The sequence below is a fragment of the Meleagris gallopavo genome, chromosome 4, assembly GCF_905368555.1.
Source record: "Meleagris gallopavo chromosome 4, MGAL_WU_HG_1.1, whole genome shotgun sequence".
NCBI lineage: Eukaryota > Metazoa > Chordata > Aves > Galliformes > Phasianidae > Meleagris > Meleagris gallopavo.
The window spans coordinates 67440114-67466807 of NC_139407.1; the positions used below are offsets into that span (position 1 = coordinate 67440114).

General features: G+C 39.3%; 1 protein-coding gene and 1 long non-coding RNA gene across 3 annotated transcripts in view; one reads left to right on the forward strand and one right to left on the reverse strand.

Annotated features, from left to right (window-relative positions):
- The window catches only part of CTNNA2 (catenin alpha 2), a 452478-nt gene extending 449821 nt beyond the window's left edge, over nucleotides 1–2657 (reverse strand). Inside the window, exon 1 of one of the 2 annotated variants that reach the window (XM_085223727.1) lies at nucleotides 2498–2657. The gene's annotated coding sequence lies outside the window, so the exon portion shown is untranslated. The remainder of the gene's footprint in view (nucleotides 1–2497) is intronic. The other variant, XM_085223728.1, reaches the window with a different exon arrangement.
- A 1-nt stretch (nucleotide 2658) lies between these two features.
- LOC104910890 (uncharacterized) lies at nucleotides 2659–9501 on the forward strand. The gene is made up of 4 exons (XR_014883266.1): nucleotides 2659–2941; nucleotides 3409–3628; nucleotides 5559–5713; nucleotides 8113–9501. It is a non-coding gene; the product is annotated as an uncharacterized LOC104910890 (long non-coding RNA).
- Nucleotides 9502–26694: the final 17193 nt, after the last annotated feature.

The window sequence follows — 26694 nt, forward strand, 5'->3', positions numbered from 1 at the left end:
CAAAACAAAACAGCCTCTTAAATAAAGCTACACATAAAGCTGTTGAGCTACAACCAGGAAACACACTCTAGTCCACAAAACTATGAAGACACAGTTCTGCCAACATTTTGATAGGGTGAACATTACCAGTGAAAATGTGATTAAAATACAGTGCTGCAGCTAATAGGGTTAACATGTAAACCTGATTTATCAACAGAAGCGTAATGCTGAAGAGGTAATACTTAAACTCACACAACACTCCTTAGGGAGGCACTGGCATTCTGCACCCAGCTCACATTGTCACAAAAACGTTGAAAAAGCAGATTGGAGAAGAAGAAAACAACAAAGAAGGCCACAGAAATTGAGTAGCGAGGAAAATGTATGCAGTGACAATTTAAAGTAATTTTAGACCATTTGTTTTTTTCCAAACAGAAAAGAGAGGGATTTACTAGGTTCCAGCAGATAAATGCCTCCCTCCACGGTAAGAAAATACTTTGAGTTCTTTAGCATGCTGGAGAAAGGCACAGCAGTAACCAGTGACAGGGAGCTGGAGCCAAATAACTTAATAAGCAGTGGATTCTCCACCTCTTACAGTCTTCCGATCAAAATTTCCATTTTTTTTTCTGGGAAATGTGCTTCAGCCAAATACACGTTATTGCACTCAAAAGTAACTGGATAGAATCCAACTGACTATAACAGTCAAGAGGTCAGAGTGGAAGATCTAATTGCTTCCTTTGGCTTTAAAGTCTCAGTCTATGAATACTCTCGGTTTTCAGTTGTTCAAAGGCACGTCAGCAGTACCATGCGTGTTCACCATTAATATTAAAAAAGAGCTTTCAAAAATCTGCATAAATTAGGGCTGCATTTCCATGCAGGTCTCCAATGACACTGGAGCTTTCCTATGGAGGCTTTTGTCACCAGCAGCACCCATTGATGGCATTACAGCCACCTTACCCACAGATGAGGGTGTTTCTGCAGCAGCCTATACACAATGACTTACACAATTGAGTGTGAAAGTTCACCCTTCAGGTCAGTACTTTTTCTCTTCTAGAAGGAACTGTTTGAATGCAATGCCAAAAGCCCGATAACAATACATGATATTAATCACAGAAACAATAGTTTAAAAGGAAAAGCAGAAGCCCTGCGATAGCCACAAAGCTAACCAGATCTGTTATGTGCCTCAGCATCATCTGAGAGTTCTCCTATTCATGCTACTTATCTCAGACTCCTAAACACACTGCTGCAATCTTGACAAGTTCACGTAATGAACATTTCCTAGGTAGAGCAGGAGATGCAGGGTTTTACACGTCAGGGCTGAGAGAGTTTTGCTGTTGCACATGCTGCCCTAGGACGTACAGTAGATAGTTACAGCAACGGGCTTTGAAACATTATATACAAAGCATAAACAAACTTTAGGATCAGGCTTGACAAAGAAGCTTCCGAGTGCTGAAATCATTGCGAGCATGCTAACAGCTAAACACACTGATAACTAAAGGTCGGGCTAGCGCACAGCAGAGCAGCAAAACCACCATGCAGTGGAGGAAGCAGCACCTTCCCAATCCTTCAGGCACCACATCCCCATCACTCCAGGGAGAAGCAGGTGCCATAAACGTGTCAAACTTACTTCCCTGACCACCCTGATGTTTGGGAGCAGAAGGACAGTGACACACTGCTTCCCTTCGTCACCCAAAAGCCAAACTTCTTCCACTCCAGACACTTCACCGCCTCACAGCCTAGTTCCACACTGCTTTCCATCAGCTCCACGCACGGACCAAACCACGTTCAACGCTCTGCAAACTTCTGACAGCAGCCGGGAGAGCTGGGGGTCAACGCAGAGAGGGACTGGAAGAGGCCTAAAGAGGATGGATGGATGGAGGGTTGCAGCCCCCTGCCCACCCCACGGCCCCGCAGTGCGCGACAGAGAGGGGTGGGCAAAGGCATGGAGAGATCTCCGTGCTGCCTGAAGAAAGGAGAATAACGAGAAACACAAAAGGAGCGTTCGCACGGGGCCGCGTAAATAGATGGTAAATAGATGGATAAGCAAAACAACGCACCTCCGACCCTCTCTTTCTTCCCTAAATAAAATCCCCCTCTCCCCACAATACACGCGCCACCCAATGACCATTAATTCAAATCCGTTCTTTAAAGACAGCGGATTATCTCTGTCTGTGAGCGGCTCTCTCAGCCTCTTCTCTTTCACCGGGCAAGCAATTACCAAAAAAAAAAAAAAAAAAAGGCGTTTTGGCGTTTTGAAATAAAGAGAAAAAGGGAAAAAGGGAAGGAGCGATGGTGATTTGTGGTGGGTGTGAAACGTGGGGAGAAGGAGCCTGGGGGATGGGGAGGAGTGGAGAAAGGTGGCGAGGAGAGAAGAAAGGAAAGGAGGACCGGGAAGGATGAGATGAGAGGAAGGAGGATGAGGAGAGAGGGACGAAAGGAAAGAGCTCGAGGAGGGTGGGGGAAGGATGAAAGGGAGGAAGGGATGAGGGGAAGAAAGGAGGATGCTTTGCCCTGGCCTCACCTCAGCTCGGTGGGTGGGGGTGGGAGAACCTCTCGCCGCCGCCGCCGCCGCCTCCTTCTCCTCCTCCTCCCCAGCAGCGGCGGTTACTGACGGGCTGGGTGTGCAGCACGACTCCCTCCTCACACAACGCCCGGCCCCCGCCTCCTGCCCTCCTCCTCCTCCTCCTCCTCCTCCTCCTCCTCCTCCTTCTTCTTCTCCTCCCGCTGCCGGCCCGAGCCGCGCTCGCTCGGCTCTCGGGGGGACCCGCGAGCGGCCGCCGGCCTCCCCGCAGCAGCCACTAGGGGAGGAGGCAGCGCGCCTGCGCCGCCGATCCGGCCGCTGTTACCGCCGCTCTCGGGGGCGGCGAGGCGGAGGGGAGGCGTTGTGTCGGGGCGGGCTGAGCTGAGGGTTCGCAGGGCCGGCGGTAGCGGCGGTCTGCCGGCCGCCTCGCAGTGCGCAGATGCTGTGAGTACGGAGACGGCGTTACCAAGCGGGAAGATAGGGAGGTGCCGAAGGGTGGTGGCTGTACGGGCGGCAGGTGGGCGGTGAGAGCTGCCCGGGTTCGGGGGGGTGGTTCGTCCTCAGAGTGCTGTGGGACGGCTGCGTCCATACGGTGAAGGAAAGGTCTGTAGAGATACTGAGAGATGGGATGTGAGGGGAGATGCGCCTGAGGGAGGGCTGGGAGCGAAGCGAGGGTGGATTTTCCAGCGCGATGCTTCACGTGCCTTCCATAGGGCAGGGGGAAGTAATTTTGATTATTAATTGCTTTATTAATTGCTTTCTTGTTGGACAACTAGGACTGACTGCTAGAGCTTCAGCTCTCTTCCACTGTAAAAAGCTTCTCTTGCAGCTTTCTTGCTGTGCGCATCCCTAAATTATTTGCACCGAAGACCAGCTTTTTGTCTTTCTGTTTTAAATTTTTCCTTCTTCAGTGCTACTGCTAAGCTTCCCAAGCTTAAGGTGGTTTTGCTACCCTACGATACCTTCCTTCTTCTCTGGGCAATGGAGCTGTGAAGGATCTGGAGCACAAGTCTTATAGGAGGCATGTCAGGAAGGTTCAGTGTGGAGAAGAAAAGGTTCAGGAGAGACCTCATTGCTCTACAGATCCCTGAAAAGAGGTTGGAGTGAGGTGGGCTCAGCATCTGTTCCGAGGTAACAGCGATAGGATGAGAAGTGATCACCTCAAGTTGCAACAGGGGAGGGTCAGGTTGGTTATTAAGAAATATTTCTTCTCTGAAAGAGCAATAATGCATTGAAACAGGCTGTCCAGGGAGGTTGTTGAGTCAGTGTCCCTGGAGGTTTTCAATAAAAGAGCAGTTGTGGTGCTGAGGGCCATGGTTTAGCGGGTGTGCTGAAGGTGGGTTGACAGTTGAACTTAATATTATTGATCTTTTCCAACCTTAATGATTGTATGATTCTGCTCTGGAATCGCTGAGCCTGGCAACCTGCAAGTCCCAGTGTCAGGGATCCCCATGGTGTAAGTGGTGTCATTGAGAAACTTTGCCATTTCAAGGCAGTACAAATCCCACTGATGTGCCCTTGCTCCATGCACCCTCTGCACTTTTTGGGATGTCCATCTGCTCCCCCAGCTTCCACATACACTAACAGGCAACAAGGAAGGGAGTGGGATGAGTCCTTCCAGACTTTTTTTTTGCCTGTTTTAGGCTTGAAGAGGTTTTGCCAAAATAATTTCTCAGTCTATAAGGAATTCTATAGAGGTGTCCATCTACCCTCAAGTAGAATCTCTCCACTCTGAGAAAGGTCTTATCAAGGTCTACATTCATTTTTCCAATAAATAAATGAGGAAAGGAGTTGGACTGGAGCCTTGTTTCCCATTACCAAGTAACAATAGAATCCATGGGAGAGTCTGCAGCAGGGAAAACAATTTATTAGCAAAAACTCATTGAAATATGATTTTAAATGTGATCCGATTCATTATAGCTCATGTACTTGGTAGAGTCATTTAACAGATGCAAGTACTCAAAGATGGTGTTACACAGAAATACTTTTAATTACTTTAACCTTCTCACAGCATCATTTAAGACTGACACACAACCAATTCTGCATGTATAAACAGATCATGGTAGGCTGGCCTGCCCTGTACGATGATGTATAAATTATCGCTGCAAGCTAGGTATTTAGTTTGTGTCTTTATTAGGCTTTCAGTTTGGATCAAATTAATTTTCTAAGTGCCTTCCCATGATACTGAATTGAGCCATGTGATAGTAAGAAAAATTTACCTGCAGACCTCGTGTATCTTACCTTCACTTCTGTACTCTGTGTCTTTTAAACCACTAATAAGAGGCATTTGATTAAAATAAGCGTGAGCTATAGCATATATGTAAGAATGACAGATAGTAAATAAGCATGATTAAGAAAAATGATTGAACCTCTTCCCTTCACCAGTAGCTACACTGCAAATACATCTCTTGTAAATTGAAACCAAAGGACTCGATCAACAATTTGTACATATTTCTGTTTAAAGTATGTCAGTTTAAGAAGCAAATCAGATTACTTACCTACTCCAGATTATTTTTTATCTAAGACAGAAGGCATGTTGTGCAGATGTCTGCCAGAGTGTGATAAGGAAATCTAAAAATCTGGAAGTTTTATAAACTTGTTTTCTGTGGTGCTGAAAGAGGGCTTTGCCCACTGCTTAGATATTTCTTTCCTTTAGGTTATTAACTGTTTTGCTGAAACTACCCTTATTTTTTTATCACTGTTAACTATCTGGAAGAAAAGTAAGTAACCTGAGTTTGTTACCAGTGTTTACTGAAAACTGAAACAAGGTACAGAGCTGCTCTGTAAGCAGAGCTCTCATTAGCCAAGGGGGGGCGGCTACCAACTCCTAGCAAAAACTTGCAAGTGCCTTGAGATCTCCCCCTGCCAACACTGAGCTATGTATAGAAAAGAATCATGATAGAATCGTGATCAAACCTTCAGGAGTACTGGGCAGTGTGATTAGCAAGAGAGATAGACAGACTGTTTTGCTCATGTGAAATATACCTGGATGCACGACAGCTCATGGAGACTTGCAAGCTACAAGTGGAACTTAACTTACAATTTTTTAACCTTCTTTTAGGTTCTGTTATCTTCAAAGACAGAATAATAGCTTTCTTCTACAGAGTACATTCTTGCCTGCCTATAATGACAGGAGGTCATCAGCAGCTCTGAAAGATGTTGCAGTAATTTGTATTAATAAGTCATTAACTTCCAGACTTGGTTGCCCGAGTGCACGTAAGTATATAGGGAATCACTAAAGTCATTCACTACCTCTGAACACACATGGATACTTTTTGGATAGTTATTGTAAATATCTGTATTCTGGTTTAGGTATGTCATTTTTGGCACATTTGCTTAAACACTGGTTTAAGCATTTAAGTATTTCCTCCGTCTGTGCAGCTATATACTTGTGTGTTACATATTATCTTGAGCAGTGCAAAAAGCAACAGTAAAGCCTTCACACCTTTCAGATCATTTAAATTGGATGTTACACAAAGAGTAATCTGCAAGGTGAGTTCTGACACTCAGTTTCCTGCTGCCATGCCCTCTGCCTTTCCTTTTGAGTGTTTTATCTGGCTCAAAAGAATCTGTCAGTCAGAGTATCCAAGGACTTACCCTGACTTGTACCTCTGAATTAGCTAGAAGGCAAGTAGCAGATGCAGTTTGTTTTGGAGGAAAAAAATATATATGTGTGTATGTCTATGCACTTTTTTTCTATGCTGGAGAGAATGGTGCAACTACCTTCACTTCTTTCAGAAAGTTGACTTTAAAAGCTCAAATTAAATGTGAAAATAAATCTGTTCTTTGTTGCTTTGGGAATAATGTAAGCTAGGTTAATGTCTGCCATTGCACGCTATGACAAAGCCTTTTCTTTAAATGGTTACTTCTCAAAACCACAGGAATATATTTAAAATCTGTTTGTTTTGAGCTTCATTTGATACCTCTTATTGTCAGAGCAGGAGTGTGTGTGGAGGTCCTCTCTCATCCTTTAAGTGCAAAACCAGACAATGTGTAAGAGACACATTGCCCTTCCATATATCAAAATGGGGGGGAGAGAGAAAAGTTTAGAAATCTTGCATCTAACTAGAGAATGGGCTGTAAACATTCGAATATTCAATTTAAATGCCACGAAACCTCTTTTATCAAATGATTCATGTAATCTGTCTGGACTATGTAGCAACTAGAAAAAAAAAAAATGGGACCCAGGAAAATGTGACTTATCAGATCTTTCCCAACCTTCCTTGAGTGATTGGCTTATTTAAAGCTGTATCTAAATTATCTTAATTATACATAATTACACATACATTTTTTTTTTCCTGTCATTCCTTAAAAGTTCCTGACTCTTACAGAAACCTTGAGCAAGCAAGCGGCTCTCATGCAGAGAGCAGTGCTTTCCATGTTGACCACCAATTTCTAGCTGTTTCCCATCTGTTGTTTGTAAATACTTCACCACTTGTGCTGCTGATGTTGTTAGCTCTTTGCAAAACAAGCTCAATTTACTTATGTCTGCATATTGCATCAAAGCAGCAGGAAAACTGTCCACAAGTGTGAATCCTATGCAGCGCCAAGATATTTTTTTTGTTCTTGTTGGAGATCTCAATTAGTGAAACTTAATGGAAGTAAATAATTGTGTTGCAAACTACAGGGCATGTACACAGAGCACGTGTTCAGGTGGCCTTATCTGTGTGGGAGAGCAAAGGAAAGAGATGGGCTGTGTAAAGAAAGGGAACAGGAGGTGTTAGAGACCTAGTAGAGAGTGTAGAGATTAAAAGTTGCAGTATTTTTGGCTTGCTCCTTTGCAGAACTTGTTGAACTTTCTTTGGCACTGCTCTGTCCTTGCAATTCCTTTGTTTATCAAAGAGAAACTTAGTGAGAAAGATTAATATCTTGAATCCTAACAACTGTCACACAGAGGAAGAATCTTTCCCTTTCAGTCTGAGGAGCAGGAGAGTTGTTCTGTGCTGCCATGGCTCCAAATGGAGTTCAGAAAGTATTCCTCCATTTAAAAGAACAGCCAGCAGACTTGCTTCACTTCAGGCAAATGACTGTCCTCAAGCTTCTGCTCTTTCAGTTACTGCATCCTGCTGTGCTTTCTGTATGTACAGGGTGGGATGGAAGCATGTCTGGTACTTGCTCACCTTTATGAAAATTGCTGAATTCCTCTTCTGAGTCATATCTTTCTCTGCAGTGTCATTTAAAAGTATTGGGCTAAGTTCTGATTCTTACTAAAGTCTTATTATACAAACTCCTGTTGTCTTTATGAGACTTGCAGTAGACAAAACGTAACAAGGAATATCCATATCTCTCATAGCATCTTGGTAATCTAGATATAAATAGTTTTAGAACTGTTGTTCTACAAGAAAAAGATAATTGTTTTTATTAACCTTTCTTTTTCTTAATGATGTCTGGTTTTCAATACATTAAATATTCTCAATATTTAATTAAGGTTTAAAACAGATACTTGCAACATATTACTTACTAAATAGTTTTTCTCAGAAGAAATGCTATTACTTAAATATATTTTCTATCTTGTGGGCGCAAAGGCATGAAGAGAGAGAGCAATGTTTACAGAAAATATCTCCCACATCTTAACATATGTAAAGTTTCTAACTTCTTTCTATTTCTATTGACAGAAGCCAAGATGATACATCTTTCCACTTACACCTGCAAAAATGCACAAGAGACTTATAACTGAGACATAGCCTGAAGAAAGTTGATGAGGTTGTTAGTTGTCTCTGTCACAAATGACAAGTCTATGGATGTTCTGGTCTTTTCTTCAGACTTAGATGAAACCTGCAAAGGACAGAAAGTTGTTTTTGCTGAAGGAGCAACAGCTGTAAGAAGAAAAAAAAAAAACATCAAGCCAAAAAAGCTAGAGGAAGCCAGTGAGAAGAACTACAATTGGTTATGACTAATCTGTTACAAGCTTAAGTTTTCTTGTACCTTAATGGATCTTTTAACTTTATTTATAGAGTCTATTTCTTTTTAATTTCTTTTAAAAGTTAAGACCTTTTTTTCATGAAGTACATGAAGTATATGAAGCTTGAATACTTTGGCTAAGAAATCTATTAGCATCTAGAGTAACAATACAGCAACAGCATTTCAGATTTTTTATTAAATATACGTTAGTAAATCACAAGCAATAAATCTGAAGTATCTCACACCCCTTTGCTGTGCCCTCACTTTTCAGTGATAGTTAAAGAACGATGTAAAAAAATTCCTTTTTGTTTGTCTGTTTGAGATGGTCAATGCAGATAAATCACTTAAGCTTAGGAAAACAGATAATTATCTATCAGCAAGCTCATTCATTTCCAGCCTGTAGGTGGATGTAGTTTCAAACAGAAAATGACATTCTAAATATCCACATGGACCTGTTAACTGTGGGAGAAATGTGTAGAATGCCCCATGTAAAATGAGCATGCTACTTTTCAATAGAAAGCTTTATTTCAGTGTCAAAAATGCTATGTGCATTCAAGTTGAATTATGCATCTTGTTACTTCTCAAGATGGTTGTGCTTCCTGATCAACAAGGTCAAGAGTTTCATAAGACCTTGCATGCTTTACATAAAGCATACCTCAAGTGGGAATGACACTGCAGGAATATTTACGTTTTCAAGGCATTCTTTGTATTTGAATGACAGCTGAATGAACCATCACTTAAAAGAAAGAGGAAAACAAATGATTTTTTTGTTAAATTAATCAAACTGTTAAGTATGGAAGGAACATCTAGCAACCTATAATGATCATTGAAGTTGCAACAGTAAATTTTGGAGGAAAAAAACTGCTGCTGTCCTGTTTTGGAGATTACTATGATAGGTTACTAAGTTTTAAAAATTTAAAAATTTCTTCCTGCAAATTAATGAAGTATTTTCTAAAAACTGAGTAGTGTTCCATAATGGAATTTTGGCAAATTGAAACGTGTTGCTGTGACAGTTCCTATTTTATCTGTTTTGTATTATAAATATGTCAAGGTAAGTCATTCTTGTCAAAACAGAACATTATCTTTCCTTTTGGGAAAAATTACCAGGCCTTTTCTCAATGCTCTCATTTTACATATTCAACAAAATAAAGATAAGGGCTAATTCCAAATGCTTTCATTTACATCTGCATAATCGTAAACCCACATAAATACAGCTTTAGTCTTACAAATGAGTCTGAAGTATTATATAGGTATTGTTAGCTTTGCGTCTGGCTACTGCTCTGTATAACAAGTGACTAAAAAATAAATGATATTTAACATTGACAAAACCGTTCTTAGTGGTTTCTCAAATAGAAGTCAATGGCAAAGATAGAGGTCATTGCCAGAAAATAATAATGGTTCTGGGTTTTGTTCAATTAGAACAATACCACGTGAAATACCATGTGAAGTGGATGCAGGAAATTGCATCAACACCTTTCTAAATAAGAAACAGATGGGCTCAGAGATACAAACCAAAAAATAGCACAGATTTATCTTACAGATATTATTGATGAAATCTTTCATAAGGAGCTTATTTAATGTTTGTTCCAGTGGACCACTGTAAGTGTTAACTGAGTAAGTTTAAATCAAGAGTAAAACAAATGTATATTTCTGCATCCATTAATTTACAGTGAGATGAAGTTAACCCAGAATTTTTATGAGGAAAAGAATTTACCAAACTGAGAGCTGAGTCTTCACATTCCCAGGTAGGGAGAGAAGGATAGTTTTTTGACATCAAGATATAAGAACTATATGTTGGAGAAGGAGCTGTGAAAGATAGGCGTCACTTGTGTGGGGCCATAAGGTTGGTAAATTACTGTTAAAGATATTTCTTCAATTAAAATTTGTAGGTTCGCCTCAGAATGCAGATATCAGCTCTGTCCTATATACACTGATCCTAGATTTTAAGGCAAAGATTTTTTGTTTGCTTGCTTTTTGTATTGTCAGGAGAAACAATCAACAAAGATAATTTGGTGTCTGCAATTGGTTTCTGGCACAGTCTCTCAAAATGTGATTCAAGTATTACAAGGGCAGCAAGGTTTTCTTGAGTTGCGTTTATTTGATTAATGACAGTGTATTATTGCTTCTTCGAAGGTGCTAATGAACAAGGAAGGGGAAAAGTCCCAAATACAGGAACAATATGACGAGGGTGCATATGAAAGGAGAGACAGGATATAAAGTTCTGAAAAAGGATCCAGATGAGAGCTGATTTAAGGCACTCTGCTTGTAGAGTTAGTCTTCTTGTTCTTTCTAAACCATGGAGTTTGCTCAGATTTTCAGTAGTTGGAAATGAAAGAGGAGGATGCCCCATATGACAGTATATGAGCAGTTAATATTTTCATGAAAAAAATGATTGTTATTAAAAGAGCAGCTCTTGATTGTTTTTAATTTTCAAACTCTAGCTAGCTCCACTGTCCACACGTATGCTAACACCAATAATTCTTTTGCAGTTGACTTGCAAAGAACAATATACACTTATTTGATGCTTTTATTTTAATGCCTCAATGTTTTTGTCTTATTAGCAGGTTATAAATACTGCTGAATAATAAAAAGAAAAGTGAAAGTGCTTCTGATCAAGAGCTTGTGTGTATAAAGCCACCAAGAAAAAAATGTGAGGGTTCTGATTCTCTTAAAGAACAATCAGCTCAAGGATGTCGTGTGTTGTCACAGGCATTTAGATGTGTCTGTTATTACACTGTGTGTGCTGTGCTTAGAAAAACAGTGTGCATCAGATGCTATATTATTATGCATCTATCTTTGCTGACATGACAGCATATATATGGGTATGTACAGGCCTTATGTTGTGCCACGGGTGATTCAGGTTGGGTGTTAGGAAAAAATTTCTGCTCTATTAGAGTGGAGATGCATTGGTACAGGCTGCACAGGAGGGTGATGGAATCACCAACCCTGAGGATATTCAAGAACTGTGTGGCATTGGAAGGACATGGTTAGTAAGCATGGTGAGGATGCGTTGAGGTTGGATTCGGTGACTTTAGTGGTTTCTTTTTCCAACTTTAATGATTCTATGATTCTTTGAAATAGATTCTGTGAACTCAAACATCCAAGGGAGACTTTTGTTATCAATCTGAGCCACAATACATGTTCTAGAAATGGAGAAACCACATCAGTGTGTGTAACACAATTCATTTAAGCGCTCAACAGGTGTAAATTTATGTAGTGGTACGAAGAACACAAGCACTGAGCATTTCTGTAATTGCTACAGTAGCAACGGACACATTTGAAGGAGCACAATGACAGAATGTACCCATCTTAAGAGCAAATAGCAAAATTGTAGGAACATGAAAAAGAAAGCTTACCATACAGCATCTGATTTTCTGACAGTATACAGCTACTACAGGCCAGCAGGGTGCTCAAGATGTGCACTACTGATGTACTGATACTTTGTCAACCTACAGTAAAAAGCTGTGAGGGTACTTCCAATCTGTGACTTGCTCAACTCTGTATACATGCTTTAAAAGCCGTACTAATGATTTAAGAAGGCGGCATGGAAACAATCATAAAAGATGAGCATTATTTAAAAAAAATATATGGTGTGGTACCATTACTCATTTAGAATACTAACAAATATGCTGTAATTATGTACTTAATAAAAATTTTCATTATTTACTGAGACTTAAGTGCCCTTTAGGTAATGTATCCTTTTATGAAATGTGAGTTAAGGCTTATGTAGCCTGCATTTTACAGAATGGGTCCATTAAAAATTTCAAGCCTACTGAGCATGTTAACACAAGGGGTCTAAATCCCCTAGATTTCCACTGAGCACCTCCTCTGACGTTCAGTTGCCCAAATTTGAAGCAATAGACACAGGATATGGTCTAGTACATAATAATGACAAAATATTTTTCCGTAGTTAGGCTCAATGACCCCTATGGGTCCCTTTCAACTCAGGATATTCTCTGATTCTATGATCTCGTGCAACACTGAAGGTAGAGTTCAAGTGTATGATGTATCTTGGCTCCTCAGCCTGCCTCCATGTGAAATTACCTATTTCCCGTTATGGAAACAGCAGTGAGGCTCTGGTGGCAGGGGGAGGCTGCCAGGTTGCTGCCTGTGACACAGGATTGTGCGAGAACAAAAGAACGGTGTAATCTGGTCTGACCATAATGAAGCACCTAATTTGCGCATGTGAGCAAAGACTGTTATCATAAAGTCCTTCATTTGTTCAGTAAAAAACTTTAATTGTTGTACCCTTTGTTATTTGCAGGGGATTATAAAGACGTTAATTATAAGGCTGGTTAAGTTATATCTGCACAAAAGTATTACATTCTGAGCAAATCTGCAGTACTGCGTCCAGGCCTGGACCCCCCAGTACAGGAAAGATATGGAGCTATTGGAACGGGTTCAGAGGAGGGCACTAAGATGGTCAGAGGGCCGGAGCACCTCTCCTGTGAGGAAAGGTTGAGGGAACTGGGTTTGTTTAGCTTGGAGTAAAGAAAGCTCCAGGGAAATCTCATTGTGGCCTTCCTGTACTTGAAGGGAGCATATAACCAGGAGGGGGGGATGGCTGTTTATGAGGGTGGATGGTGATAGGACAAGGGGAAATGGTTTTAAACTGAGACAGGGGAGGTTTGGGTTGGATATTAGGAGGAATGTTTTTCACACAGAGGGTGGTGAGGCACTGGAACAGGTTGCCCAAGGAGGTCGTGGATGCCCCAACCCTGGAGGCATTCAAGGCCAGGCTGGATGTGGCTCTGGGCAGCCTGGTCTGCTGGTTGGTGACCCTGCACATAGCAGGGGGTTGGAACCAGATATCATTGTGATGCTTTTCAACCCAGGTCATTTTATGATTCTATGATACTATGATTGTATGATATACACATTAATGCTACAACATTATGCATTGTGCATCTCAGTTCTCTCACCTAGAGTTTTCTGTAGTGTTATATCCAAACAGTACATTTCTGAAAGAACATTTTCTTAGTATGCCAACATTTAGATATTCCAATGGATTCTAATGTACTGAATTTTTTTTTTTCCTTATACAGAAATCTTTCCTTTTTTTTTCATAAGGTGACAGAAGATATGACTTGAAAAATTGCCTAATCCCTCTCTGTTTTATCTCCAGGTTCTCTCTGAGAACTGTATCATTATAAATTATAATGAAACTCAAAAAGTGACCAGAATAGTAATTGAAAGAACATTTGGCATCTTAAAAATGGGACTTAGATGCTTAGATAAATGTGATAGAACAGAACTAATCTGCCCTTCAAGAAAGTTCAGAGAGGTTCTGGTTGGTGTGTATTATGTAATACAGCCATTAAATATGGCTCATCTGTAAAGATGGAAAGGAAGCAATTTAATCACTGAATCACAAATCACTGAAGTAAATGATCCTAATGATGTACACTTGGAAAATTATCTCACGATAGGATAGAGGAAATTAAAAATAAGATGCTAGCTATCTGGAACAAAATATAAGTTAAAGTGAAATTGAACACCTTTCTTCTGAAGTGATGCAATAGTAATAGAGTGCTTCGACCCAGGACTGTGGCATGGGGTGAAAGATGCTGTTTCTGGATGTAATGGAGCCCTCCCCCATGTTGACTTCTGTGCATCTTCCAAACATTCCTGTATCTTTACATTTCAGCCTAGAACCATCTTAGAGTCAATAAAACAAAAATTAGACATATGGTCTTTCCAATGTGGATTACTCATCAGTAGAGCACAGATTCAGCTAACACATAGATTCTAATTTCTTTATTCATCTTGCCAAACAATAGAAATGGGGACTGCTCTCCTTCTCTACATCTTCTACACTTTGCTTAGAAAGCCTAAAGACTCTTGACAAATGCTAAAATTTAGGTTTCTCCTTTCCATATATATAAATTTTTTGGGTCCACACATCCTCAGAATTATATTTTTTTGTATGCATATGCACAGGCACAGGTTCAGGTAAAGAAGGACAGTTGCTTCAACAGTCATGTTAGCAGTTCCAGCTTTGTGCCCACTGCTTCAGGTGAGAGCTGTGGGTCTAAAACATATCAGACAGATCAGCATCCAACCCAGCCTCTTAACAGGTTGGCTCTGCCCCTTATCTGGGCTTACCAAAAAGTCATAGAGTAATAAATGGTGGTAGAGACCTCAAAGATCATCTAGTCCAACCATCAACACATGCTTGCCATCCCTCAATGCCACATCTACTCTTTTCTTGAACACCTCCAGGGATAGTGACTCTGCCACCTCACTGGACAGCCTGCACCAGTGCCTGATCACTCTTTCTGACAATGTTTTTCTTTTAATATCCAATCTGAATGTCCCTTGGCACAACGTGAGGCCATCACCTCTCATCACTATTGCCTGCGAGAAGAGGCCAACCCACACTTTGCTTCAACCAATATCCCACTTCGAGATTGGAGTCATATAATTGAAACTAAAACAAACACCTCAGACATCAGTTCTTCTTTCACAAAATTATTTATTCTACAATGCTACAGGGTCTAGCACTCTCACCCAGACCAAAGAAATATTACTAATTTCAACAAGGGACATAATTTTTTATACTGCAAATTTAAACAGAGAAAAGTGTTTTCAGCCATGGACTCTGTAAATTAATTTTTTTTTAAATTATTTATTTATTAGATATTCTAAGGCTGACAATGTATTGAAGCAAATCCATGTTAAGAGGACCCCAATATACAGCTTTCTATGCGTAAAGTGCAATAAGCTGTTCCACAGATATGGATGTAGAACTCTCTTCTTATAGATAGATAGATGCTCTACATTTTCAACATGTTTCTCAAAGTCTTAAAGTATTCCCCATGTGTTTTTACCCCCTCATTTCAAGGAATGGCACGTGTTGCTTAAAGCAGTGCTTGTGCCAGTTGTCCTGCTAGGCCACATATGCTGTCAGACCAGCTGGCTGTTGGCAAACAGCAGAGGTAAATGTCAAGTTCTTGTCTGTCCCCCTACTCTGAAGGCAGCATGGAATTATTTTCCTATGAACGGCACTATATAACTGTTGTCCACATATTGAGTTTTGTTTAGATAATCTACAATAGTGCAGAAACTAAACAGCAGTAAGAAGATCAGTCACATATACAGGACAAAAAGTGATCTGCATTTAATTTCTCATGAGAAATTTGAACTTCATGTTTTTAATTAAATTTTCCCAACTTAACCCAAGTGGTGTTGTGCTGGAACTAATGAACAGCCTCCAGAGCGAGTTTTTTCTTTTCCCCTCCATCTATAAAAATGTATTTATTTCCTGCTAATGAGAAATGAAGGGCCACATCATCAGATGGTGGAAAGCTGTGTTGCTCCATTCAACTAAAAAGAAATCAATTTGTACCAGATTTATATCTGGCACTCGTTAGTTCTGGTCTACTTATATGCCCGTAGGGTTGAAAGAAAAAGAAATCCTCCTACGTGATTTTGTCAGAACTGTCTTGTTAGGGATCAGTTTGACCTCCTCCTCCCCCACTGCTCACATTTTGGTGGGGGTTTTTTCAGCCAAATCAGTGCTATCAGCAACGTGAGACGATGATGGCACAGTGGGGGACTCGTGCTCTGACATTCTGGGGGTCGTGCATAGCTGTGGGTTGAGCGAGGACAGACATTACTGCGGGATTTATTGTGCTTTAGAAATCTTGGGGAAAAAAAGTATGTTTTTATTGTAGGAAAAATGAGAGATGAACATTCTTGGGCTACACAAGACAATTCGGAATAAATGTGGCTGTTGAGCAACTAGCAACACTGCATGAAAAGCGCTTTCGCAGGGGAACAAAAGCAATACTGTTTTATCTTAACTGCTGATTAGAGTCTGTAAGTGCCGTATCTACAAAATTATGCACATTTTAAACAAAAATCTGCAAGATGTCACAGGCAAGAAAAACAAGTCACAGGGTACAATGCAAAGCTTTTCTCCGGGGCATTGATGTTTAATCAGTCTGCTGCTACTGTCCCCCTCTCACAGTGAGAGCAGTGTCAACCAAGTTGTGGGCTTATTGCATGATGCCAAGCAGCTGCCATAAGACAGCTGTTTAACACTTTACTGTGCTCAGCTGAGCCATGAGAAATATCCCATCTGCAGTAAACAGAAGGTTATTTAAACTGATACTGCCTCCCAATGAAAGAGAGGTTGATTGTGAGATAACTCACCATACAGAACATGCCCTCCACACGTGAAGAAACATAAACCAAAGAGCAGACATAAAAAATGAGAAGAGAATGCCATTGGAAGGATAATCAATGGTCATGAAATACTGTTAAAGGAAGTCACTATGTGGAAAGGATTTAGTACAGCCAAAAATCAGTAATAGTTATACAACAGATAAGGAGACCCAAAGAAACTCTGGATAGAGCTTCAATACATATTAAATGGATTAATGATTGGACTAAATGATCTTAGCCGGCTTTTCCAACCTTAATGACTTTATGATTCCAAATGGAGATGAGGCATCTGTACTTTTCATTCGTCATCAATTATGCAAAAGAGCATTTGATTCAGCAAATTATAGAGAATCCTCCAGCTTTCATAAAGAAACCAAAGAAAAGGAAGAGTTTATACAACCTTGATATTATCCAATTTTCTGTCCGTGTACATAAAAGAAAAATTACATCTTTAAGATATACAAGGCCATTTCTGAACAGTTGATCATTACAATATAACAATTACTTACTCTTGGAATGAGCAGTTTGCAACTATACTGAAGATTTTTTAATTTGTTTTTGTTTTTAAAGCTGCAGATTCGTATCACCACATACGAAGGACTTCAAATCTACATTGTCAAACTTGAACCTGTTATTACAGGTTTAAGCCCAGTTTAAGTCTGGGCTTCTACCCCAAAATACAACCTTTTCCTTGCTAACTATATTACTACCATGATATATCTTCTACTTTATTCATTTCCACTTTCTCTTTTCATGATTTTTTTTTTTTAATTATTTTTACATCCTTTGAAAAATCATCTTTAATAGTTTTCCACCAAATCAATTAGATTACGGCACCTGGCCACAGAACCTCCACTAGGACAGGTAACTGTACTGTAGCACCTAATTTTTTAAGTGCTTGGTTTTATTCACAAAATAAAATTTCAGGTTATTCCACCAGCAAATCTTGAACCTTAGCCAAAAGGTAATCCTAACCTGTGTTGGACTGCTTGGTCCAAACTGTAAAATGGTGTTCAGATCCAAAACTTTCCAGGTGGCATTTAATCATATGTATAACCTTTCTCTATTGAAGAAGTAAGGCAACACTAACAAGTTTGGTTCTCTTTCATTTTAGGATGGTTTAAGGCACTCTAACTTGTATTTGCAATGGGACAATAAATCACAATGCTGAAGCTCTACTACAAATGGCTAAGAGAATGAGCAACCAATATTGTTTTTCCCTGGAAAAGGGTCACTATTTTTTAATTCAAGATCTACACAAGCCAAGATTCTACAAGGGTTACTCCAAAAGTAATGCCTCCTATTTTATTCTGTTGGCCCATGACATCAGAGATGGAAGCTGGTGGTATAGCAGTACAGGATGAACCTTCCCACCAACATCCCATTGCATTTTGTTGCTGTACAACAAACGGCAGCAGAGGGGAAGTCTGACAAAATGGTGTCTGGCATGTAAGCACATCTAAAGTAAAGGTGTGTCATTTAATTCCTCCATGCAGAAAAAATGGCACCCATCAACATCCACCCATCATCAACACTTGCTGAACGTTTATGGAGACCAAACAAAGGATGTGAGCACAGTGAGGCAGTGAATGGTGTGTTTCAGCAGTGGTGACTGCGACAATAGTGGGTCACCTCCACTAGTGCAGATTTTTTATTAGTACAGCATGCAGGCTATTGTATACTGCTCATAAAAATGCATAGCTGATGGTTATGATTTATGTTTAAAAAAATAGTGTTTTGTAGCTGAGAATTTGTTTTATCAAATAGTGTTATCGTGCTCTTTGTATCTGTTGTAGATTCCACAAAAATAAATAGGAGGCATTACTTTCAGAGCAACCCACACATGGCATAATCCAGAAAGAAGTGTAAAGCTAATGCAGTAATTAGAGTACATCAGCAGAACATCTATTAAGTGTGTCTGTATAACATGCTTCCCTAAGGAGTGTCTTCAAGATTGAAAGCCTGATGAGTCTTTGCTCAACCTGACATGAAGCCAGGGTGCTTGAAATTACTTTTTGATCTGAAAAGAGGCTGTGATACCACGTTGTAGCAAAAGCATTTGGGAAGCGTCAGAAGAATGTCACCTCACAGGAATTCCCGATTATTTTTTCCACTTCTGCAGTGTAAAGAGCTCAAGACAAAAGTTACTTTCAGAAGCTGGATCAGGTTGTAACATTCCCAAAATGCAGGACTAAGTGAGAAATGTCATTCACTCAAACCACCATCATTAAAATGTCTCTAATAAGATACCTGACTAATTACATTACCAAATACTTTTTAAGTAGTGGTTTTAAAATTACAACACTCAGCTCAGAACTGATTCCTTATTTTTAGGCAATTCCTGCTATCAGCTTGAACCAACAGTGCTTAATCAGATGTTAAGTTTCCACATGGAATTGCTGATTATAGTCCAAAACCTGCAAAGTGCCATAGAAGAGAGAGTATCAGAGAGGAAGGGAAATAAAGGAGTGGGATCATATCGTTCTATACTTAGGTAGGAATAATTAGTGCAGTTATTTTATGTGATATCCTAAGGATATACTGAATCTTTATGTCCTTCGTGCGGTATTAAGAAAGGACACTGCAGATCTTAATTGAAAGCAACCCAGTAGTTTCATAACTCCCCTCCAGCATTTCTGCTGCTGAACTGGACATTCCCATAGAGCAAGGAAATTCTGCATAATGTATTTTCATTGGTGAGTATAGAAGACGAGTCTAACACCGCGTCATTATCTATGTGTGATTCTGTGCTGTAGTGTGTGGTGTTCTGCCTATAGCAGGGGGCTGGAACTAGATAATCTTAAAAGTCTCTTCCAACCCAAACATTCTATGACTCCATGATTCTATCTTCTGACTCTTAAATAGTTTATTTGGCTCTGATGGTATGAAAAAGCCAACAATTGGTCTATAAACCTAGAGAAATACAGTATCCAGTAGCCACATGCAGCCCATGAATGAGTGCAGAGCACAGATGTCTTCGGATAGACATGACCTGAGGGAGTTTGATTCAATGGAAATATAAAGATAGGTTGCTCTGAAAGTAATGCTCTGTATATATTCCCATGGAAACTGTCACAGACACAAAAAGCAGGATGACATTATTTGATAGAACAAATTCTCAGCTACAATACACCGTTTTTCAACATCATCACCACTATTAGCTATGAATTTTTTTCTACCTGCAATGAACAAGCATCTCATAAAAGTCTGCATGGCTGTCCAGAATTTGGCTTCTCTTTCATGTTATCGTTGCCACTGCTGAAATGCACCAGCCACCACCTCACTGTGCTCACATCCTTTGTTTGGTCTCCATAAACATTCATCAAGGGTTAATGAATGTCAGTGGGTGCCATCTTTTTTGTATGGAGAAATTCAGTTCTACACCTTTGCTTCATGCATGCTTCTGTGTTAGACACCATTCTGTCAGACTGCCCTTCTCCTGCCATCCATTGCACAGCAGCAAAATGTAATGGGAAATTGGCAGTAAGGTCAGGTTCTCTCTACTGCCATACCACCAGCACCCACCTCTGATGCTGCGGGCCAACATAATAAAATAGGAGGGATTACTTTCAGAGAAGCCCTTGTGTATACAAACATACATACACTACCAATTTTTCATCTGACTCATTGGACACCTGGAAAGACAGCCCATTGCTCTGCAGTTGGATGCTTTGTTTTCTCTTCCACACACAGCTTCCAAGAGCAGCCACATGCGGTAAACTCAATGCTCCTCAAGTACACGTGTCCAATTGGTTTTGGTTTGGAAAGGCATTTAAAGCACAACAAATGTGGAATTCTCCAGTCCAACACTTCTGAAACACTTCTTAGACCTTTAAGCTGATACCTGAAATAAATTTTCTTGCTTTGTCTTGCCAAATTTTTAAGAGAATGGACGCAGAAAATTTTTTAAGGGATACATCATCATTTCTTGCCAAGATTCTTGCCAATATTTATGCTCGTTAATATTTTTATTCTCTTTAAGTAATCCCTAAGTGCTTCCATTTGAGACTATAAACACCATTTTTTATGTGAATATTTCAGTTCAGCATATTTGTTATGAGAGACCTGATCCAGGTGTAAACCTGGAAAGAACGGGAAAGGTGGGTGGTAATTTCTACCCATTACTGGTATTTGTGTTAGAACATAACCAAGGAAGGCTGTACTAAGAGCCAGATGTCTTATAGCAGGTGCTAGACAAATTCTAAATGGAGATGTTAGAGTCCAAAAGACTTCACAGGTTAAAAACTCTGTGTGGATGCCCCCACCCTGAAAGTTTTCAAGGCCAGGCTGGATGGGGCCGTGAGCAACCTGGTCTAGAGGGAGGTGTCCCTGTCTATAGCAGAGGGTTGGAACCACATCATCTTAAAAGTCTCTTCCAACCCAAACCATTCTATGAAAACACAAACACATGAAGGAAGATATGAAGATTGAATTTGCACTGACAAAAGAGGCACAAAAAATATTGTTAAGTCATCTGTTCCATTTATGCTTCTAAGCATGGGAAATTTTTCTTATTGATTCTTTTTGATGAAAGTGAAAAGAAACTGAATAACATCAACCAAAATATGAACATACTATCTGAAAAAGATGGAAAAACTAGAAAAAAATCATTTTTAAATTAAAACAATGTTTCTAAAAATCAATTCCTTTACTATAAAAACGAAGTTAAAGTATGAATTAATTTGTTTAGTGTCAAACATTTTCCACAATTGAAAATAATTTCATCTTTCTTTTCATTTTTGCTAGACTGATGAGAGATGGAAGTAAAATGAATTATCAAAGAAATTGATTTATTTTTCATTTCAGTCAGCAGACAATAAAAAAATTAAATCATGCATTTCTAGTATGCTTACTCTAGATAACCCAAAGGTAGAATTCAGAGGACAATAGGAAAAAAAATATTTGGGCTATTATGACGTGAGTAGGTTATGAGATGAGATGGAAGTTGGAAATTGAAGATAAGACAAGACTGTGGATGTTTGGATTTTAGTATGGAGCTTTTACTGTGTTCAAACAGTAAGGAACACAGGGGAAAGTGTTGAGTGATATACAGGATAAGTTGACAGCTGGACAGCAAAATTTGAGAATATTGCCAAGCTCAGTGTCATAACAGATTAAAGGGTCGAAGAAGCTGGAGCTGGGGAACAGGTGTCTTTAAATTGCCTTTTCAGACAGGAAGATATTATTTGGTATAGACAGTTGTAACACCTGAGTTACTCTAATACGTGGTCAGCTCCCTTATGTTGGAAGTACTAAACATTGTGGATTGAAGCACTATTTCTTTCCTTCACTTATTCCTGTTTTGCTGTTTAAAAAAAGAAAAAAAAGAAAAAAAAAGTACTGCGGAGTAAGGTTTGGTTGGTTTATAAGGCGTTTGGTTTCAACCAGCTTTCCAAAGTAGTTTTTTTTTTTTGTTGTTTTGTTGTTTTTTTTTTTTTTTGCTAGAGAGGAGAATAAAACAAAATGATACTGCCAGAACTGTTTGTATGGTACTTGAAGCGTATTCTGTAATCTGTCTTATTTATTTTTTAGTTTGATGCACTGGAACAGGTTGCCCAAGGAGGTTGTGGATGCCCCATCCCTGGAGGCATTCAAGGCCAGGCTGGATGTGGCTCCAGGCAGCCTGGTCTGCTGGTTGGTGACCCTGCACATAGCAGGGGGTTGAAACAGAATGATCATTGTGGTTCTTTTCAATTCAGGCCATTCTATGATTTCCTACTGGTATAGGATATAAGGTCACACCTATCAGGCACAAATCCTATGTTAGATGTGAGTGTGACCTCACGTATTTCAGCTGTTCACTGTTAAACATTATTTTTTCTATTGCATTATAGTGTTTAAAATGCATGTTCACTCAGATAACATTTATTTTAATTACTATACATTATTAGTCAACATATACGTTGATCTTTACTGCACTAACAGTACATCCTGCATCCATACTGTGTCACTCAGGGTTCTGCACAGGAGAAGAATGAAGTTTAGGTAATAGAGTATATATGAAATAATATATATACATATTTATATAATTCCTCATAGAGAAACACAGAATTATATACACATTAAGAGGGAAGACTTTTTTTTTTCCCCAGGATGTTGTTGACTGTAACTTAGAAAAAGCATTCTCTGTTAGTTTGTTTTTAATTTCACTTTTTTTTTTGACAAATTTCTCAGAAATTTCCTACCTATTTTACTCCTCCAAATATTTGCATTCCAATTCCAGAAGTATATCCAAGTACTATAAATTCTTATGCTATGTTCATTGCCCATTTCCATGAAGAAAAAAAATATATATACTCTAACATTATTAATAAGCATAGAAGAAAAATTAAATACTACTTCTCCATAAAATATATAAAAAGTGAGCTGAGAGAGAGAGACTCACTCGATAGATTACTTCATACATATTTTTATTTTAGTATTTGCAGAAAGATGGATCCCAGCCTATTAAAACAAAAATTTGCAGGAAGATAGGAACTTAATCATCTGTCAAGGTAAGGGTAATAAGAACCACTAGCTGACTGATATGATGGATTTTCGTTTTCTTACCTCTAGAAGAAAGCGTGGAACTGAACAGCTGGTAACATTTGCTAAAAGATTATGGTGCTGAGATTCTAATATGAATTTGATTTCTTGGCCATAAACACATGAACAACGCAGGAGATGTTCCTATTCCTCAGCATATTTTCTCTTGAGAAGAATTCCTTCAACTTCTTTTTATATAAATAGGATATAAGGCTATCCTATTTATTCTCTTAAATTAGGATTAAAGAGCAAAAATGGTATCCAACTGGAAAAAAAAAAAAAAAAGCTATCTTCTATTTCCTGTAAAAGGAAGTCATGCAAAAGGCACGATGCTCTCTGTAGGGCAGCTGCTACCACCTTCTGTAAGACTGTTGAAACACACGTAAATGAGCAGAAAGGTTAAAAAAAATGCTTTGGCAACATCTTAAGTCTGAATTGTCCCTGTCCCCCTTAGGCTTAGAGCTCCAAAAACCTTTCCTTGTGCATGTGACAGATTAACCAAGTCAGAATATCTCTGACTACTCTACCGTGTGATGCAGCTTGGAAATATTTTAGCAGTGATGTGAAACTAGCCCATATGCTACCACAAATACCGTTAGCACCTCTCATATGTGCAAGTAAAGAGAGTAGACTGCTGTATTCACAGACTCTGACCAATCAGTAAACTACTAGACGTTTTGATAAATTTAAGAGGCAGATAGTCTAGTCTTAGTGATCAAATAAGACCACTAAACCTATTTAATTAAAAGAATAAAGAAATAAAGACATGATGTTTTCCAAGCTTTGTCATCAGAAGATGGCTATGAAGCAGCCACCCAGAAGCTAAGAACTAAGCCAGAACGCAGCAAGTGATCGAAACATGCACAAGGGAAATACATTTGCAATTTTCTGTGAGGAATCTTTGCAAATATACTGCAAACATATAACATCAAAAATTCTGCATTATAACTGTTCTGCAGAGTGACCTTAGGCTTTGTGCCAAGGGAGGTTCAGGTTGGATATCAGGAAATTTTTCTTCCCACAAAGAGAGGTCAGGCTCTGGCACAACTGCCCAGGGAGTGATGGAGTCATCACCCCTGGAGGGGTTCAAGAACCATGGAGATGTGGCACTGAGGGACATGGTCAGCGGGCATGGTGAAGATGAGTTGGGATGAGACTTTATGATCTTTGTGGTCTTTTCCAAACAATCCAAGCAATTTGATGATTCTATAGAAATGTTGTAAGTGATCAGATAGCATTCCTACACTGTCAATGAGAACTCTAAGAAATAACTGCAGCGATGGGCTCATTTCAAAAAGCATTCAGAATCTGTTGGTGAGATGGTGCAGTTTAAGCTACCTGGCTGAATAAAAGCAGGTGAATGTCAGACAAAGACAGAAAATACATTAGAGATAGCAGATTTGCAAATCCTGCAAAGCTGGGTCTAGAAGAGTATTTTGATTCATAGAGGTCTGGAAAGCATTCTTTCTGGTTAAAAAATAAAAAGATTTTTTTAGTTTGTCTGACAAAGGATTATGATTAAGTCACCTTCTAATCTCTAAAAAGGAACTTGGAGAGAAGACTTTTGCAAACAAGTACCTTTAATCTAGCTGGGAGAAGCACAGTAAGTTAATGGATAAAATCATTTTTAAACCATGGGAGTTCTGCGTAATAAGTTACTAGAGCATAGTCTTGATTCACCATCATTTTCACTCTTTGTCAGGACACTTATCTAGAAGAGGCCAGAAGTGCTCAGGGAAAGCAAATATTGTGTGAAGATCAGACTAGATGAATTTAATGGTTTCATCTGTGATTATAATCTGTAAATATTCAATATTAGGCCGTGGTTTATGCTGTTCTGTAGCTGGTGTAATAAGTTGCATTGTCCTTTGAGGAAAACTCAAACAGATATTTCCTGTTGTTTTCCTTCCATTTTTGTTTTGTGGCACCTTCTTATCTAGCTAGCTGGCTTGTGCCTGCTGAGAAGGAGCATTGGTATTACTCAGCATTTCACAAACACGTGGCATACCTTCTTGGGGCTTCATCATACACACTACAGCTCACTGACTCTCAGTTGATATTTTCTGTCCTTCTTTCTCACATGCACCTGATTTATTTTCTCTCCCTGATATTTTTGAGGGAGTCACCAGGAAACTCCCTAAATACTCAGACCTTATTTCCATACTTCGCTTCACGTTGGCTTTCATTGCTGAACCTGTTTTGAAAGTTAGCCTCAAGTGGGAGCAATCCAATTGGGCATATTTGAGGATGCTGCTATGAAGAAAGATATTGACAATCAGGTCAATTTATTGAGCAGCAGGCAAGAAATTAACAGGCCTTGCTTATTGTTAATCACTTGATTAGGAGAAGTGGGAAAACTTGATTAACTATCTGCTGTACCTGCAGCTACATCTCCTTACATTATGATTTATGTAATCTTAGAGGCAAAGTAGCACCAAGCTGGTAATGATAGCCAGCAACTGGGGAGCATTTTGCAAGAAAAGCTATGTTCCCTCTGCAGAATTATGGGCAAACATTTCCTGATGATTAAGAGAAAAAAAGATGCGTGGAAATCTAATCTGTTGTTGATAATTGTTTGTTTGGCAAGAAAAATTTAGACTATTTACATAGAGAAAAACACACGTAGAGATACTCAGCCATAGGGAGTGTTTCTGCTAGTAAATGCAATTGGGAATAAGAGATTTTTTAAATGGATAATGCAGGAAATGGCAGTTATTTTAACAAACAGTTTGCTGGTTGGAACCTACTGTCTCTAACACAGCAAAGACTTTATTGTTAGGAGTATGTACATTAGGATCCTCACTACTTGAAATCACCACAGACATAATGGCCCACTTTATAAGAACAGGAAACATTAAACAAATTGACCAATCCAGTACAAATAACCACACTAAAAATTATTGAAAGTCTGTTCACTAAATGATACTTCCTGCAGTTAAATAGAGTGGTTTTTGGTCTCTGCATACCTAGATTCCATGAACCTGTGACTTCAGCTCAGTCTGACTCTTCAGAAGACTATAAAATTAGCAGATATTTCAGTGGAAAAACTAGATTAAAAAAGAAGCATCAACAGAATTCTTATTCTACATAGATAAAGAAGTCTTAACAGTATGAGTCATCTTCCTTAACTTTAACTATCCAACAGGTAGGTGTTGGATCCCAGTTAGTCACCCACTATTTTTTTTTGTCACTTGTGGAAGAAGATGCATCCTGCTTGCTTGAAAGAGCTACTTTGGGAATTACTCTTCAGAAAGATTTCCCTCTCTCTGACATTGCTGCTGGAGGACGCCCAGAGGAGTAGCAATGGGGAAGCTACATCTTCCATCCTAAATTTAGACAATAAGGCTCATCCTAAGGCCTACTCTGTGCTGAAATCAAAGATGTGTTGTTCAGTCTGTTCTTTGGGAAGAAAAGGATACGCTGTTTTGTACGCACAAACAAGTTTCAATTATAATGATTAAATAGAAAAGAAGGAGAGCCAGAGGCAAAGTAAAACTCAGTTAAGTGCAAGTCCTCAAGAACCACAGTTGCCTCTTCAGCCTGTAGCAAAAGAAGAACTTGATCCTAATCTCAGTGAATTGAGATGAGATGTAAAAAATGTC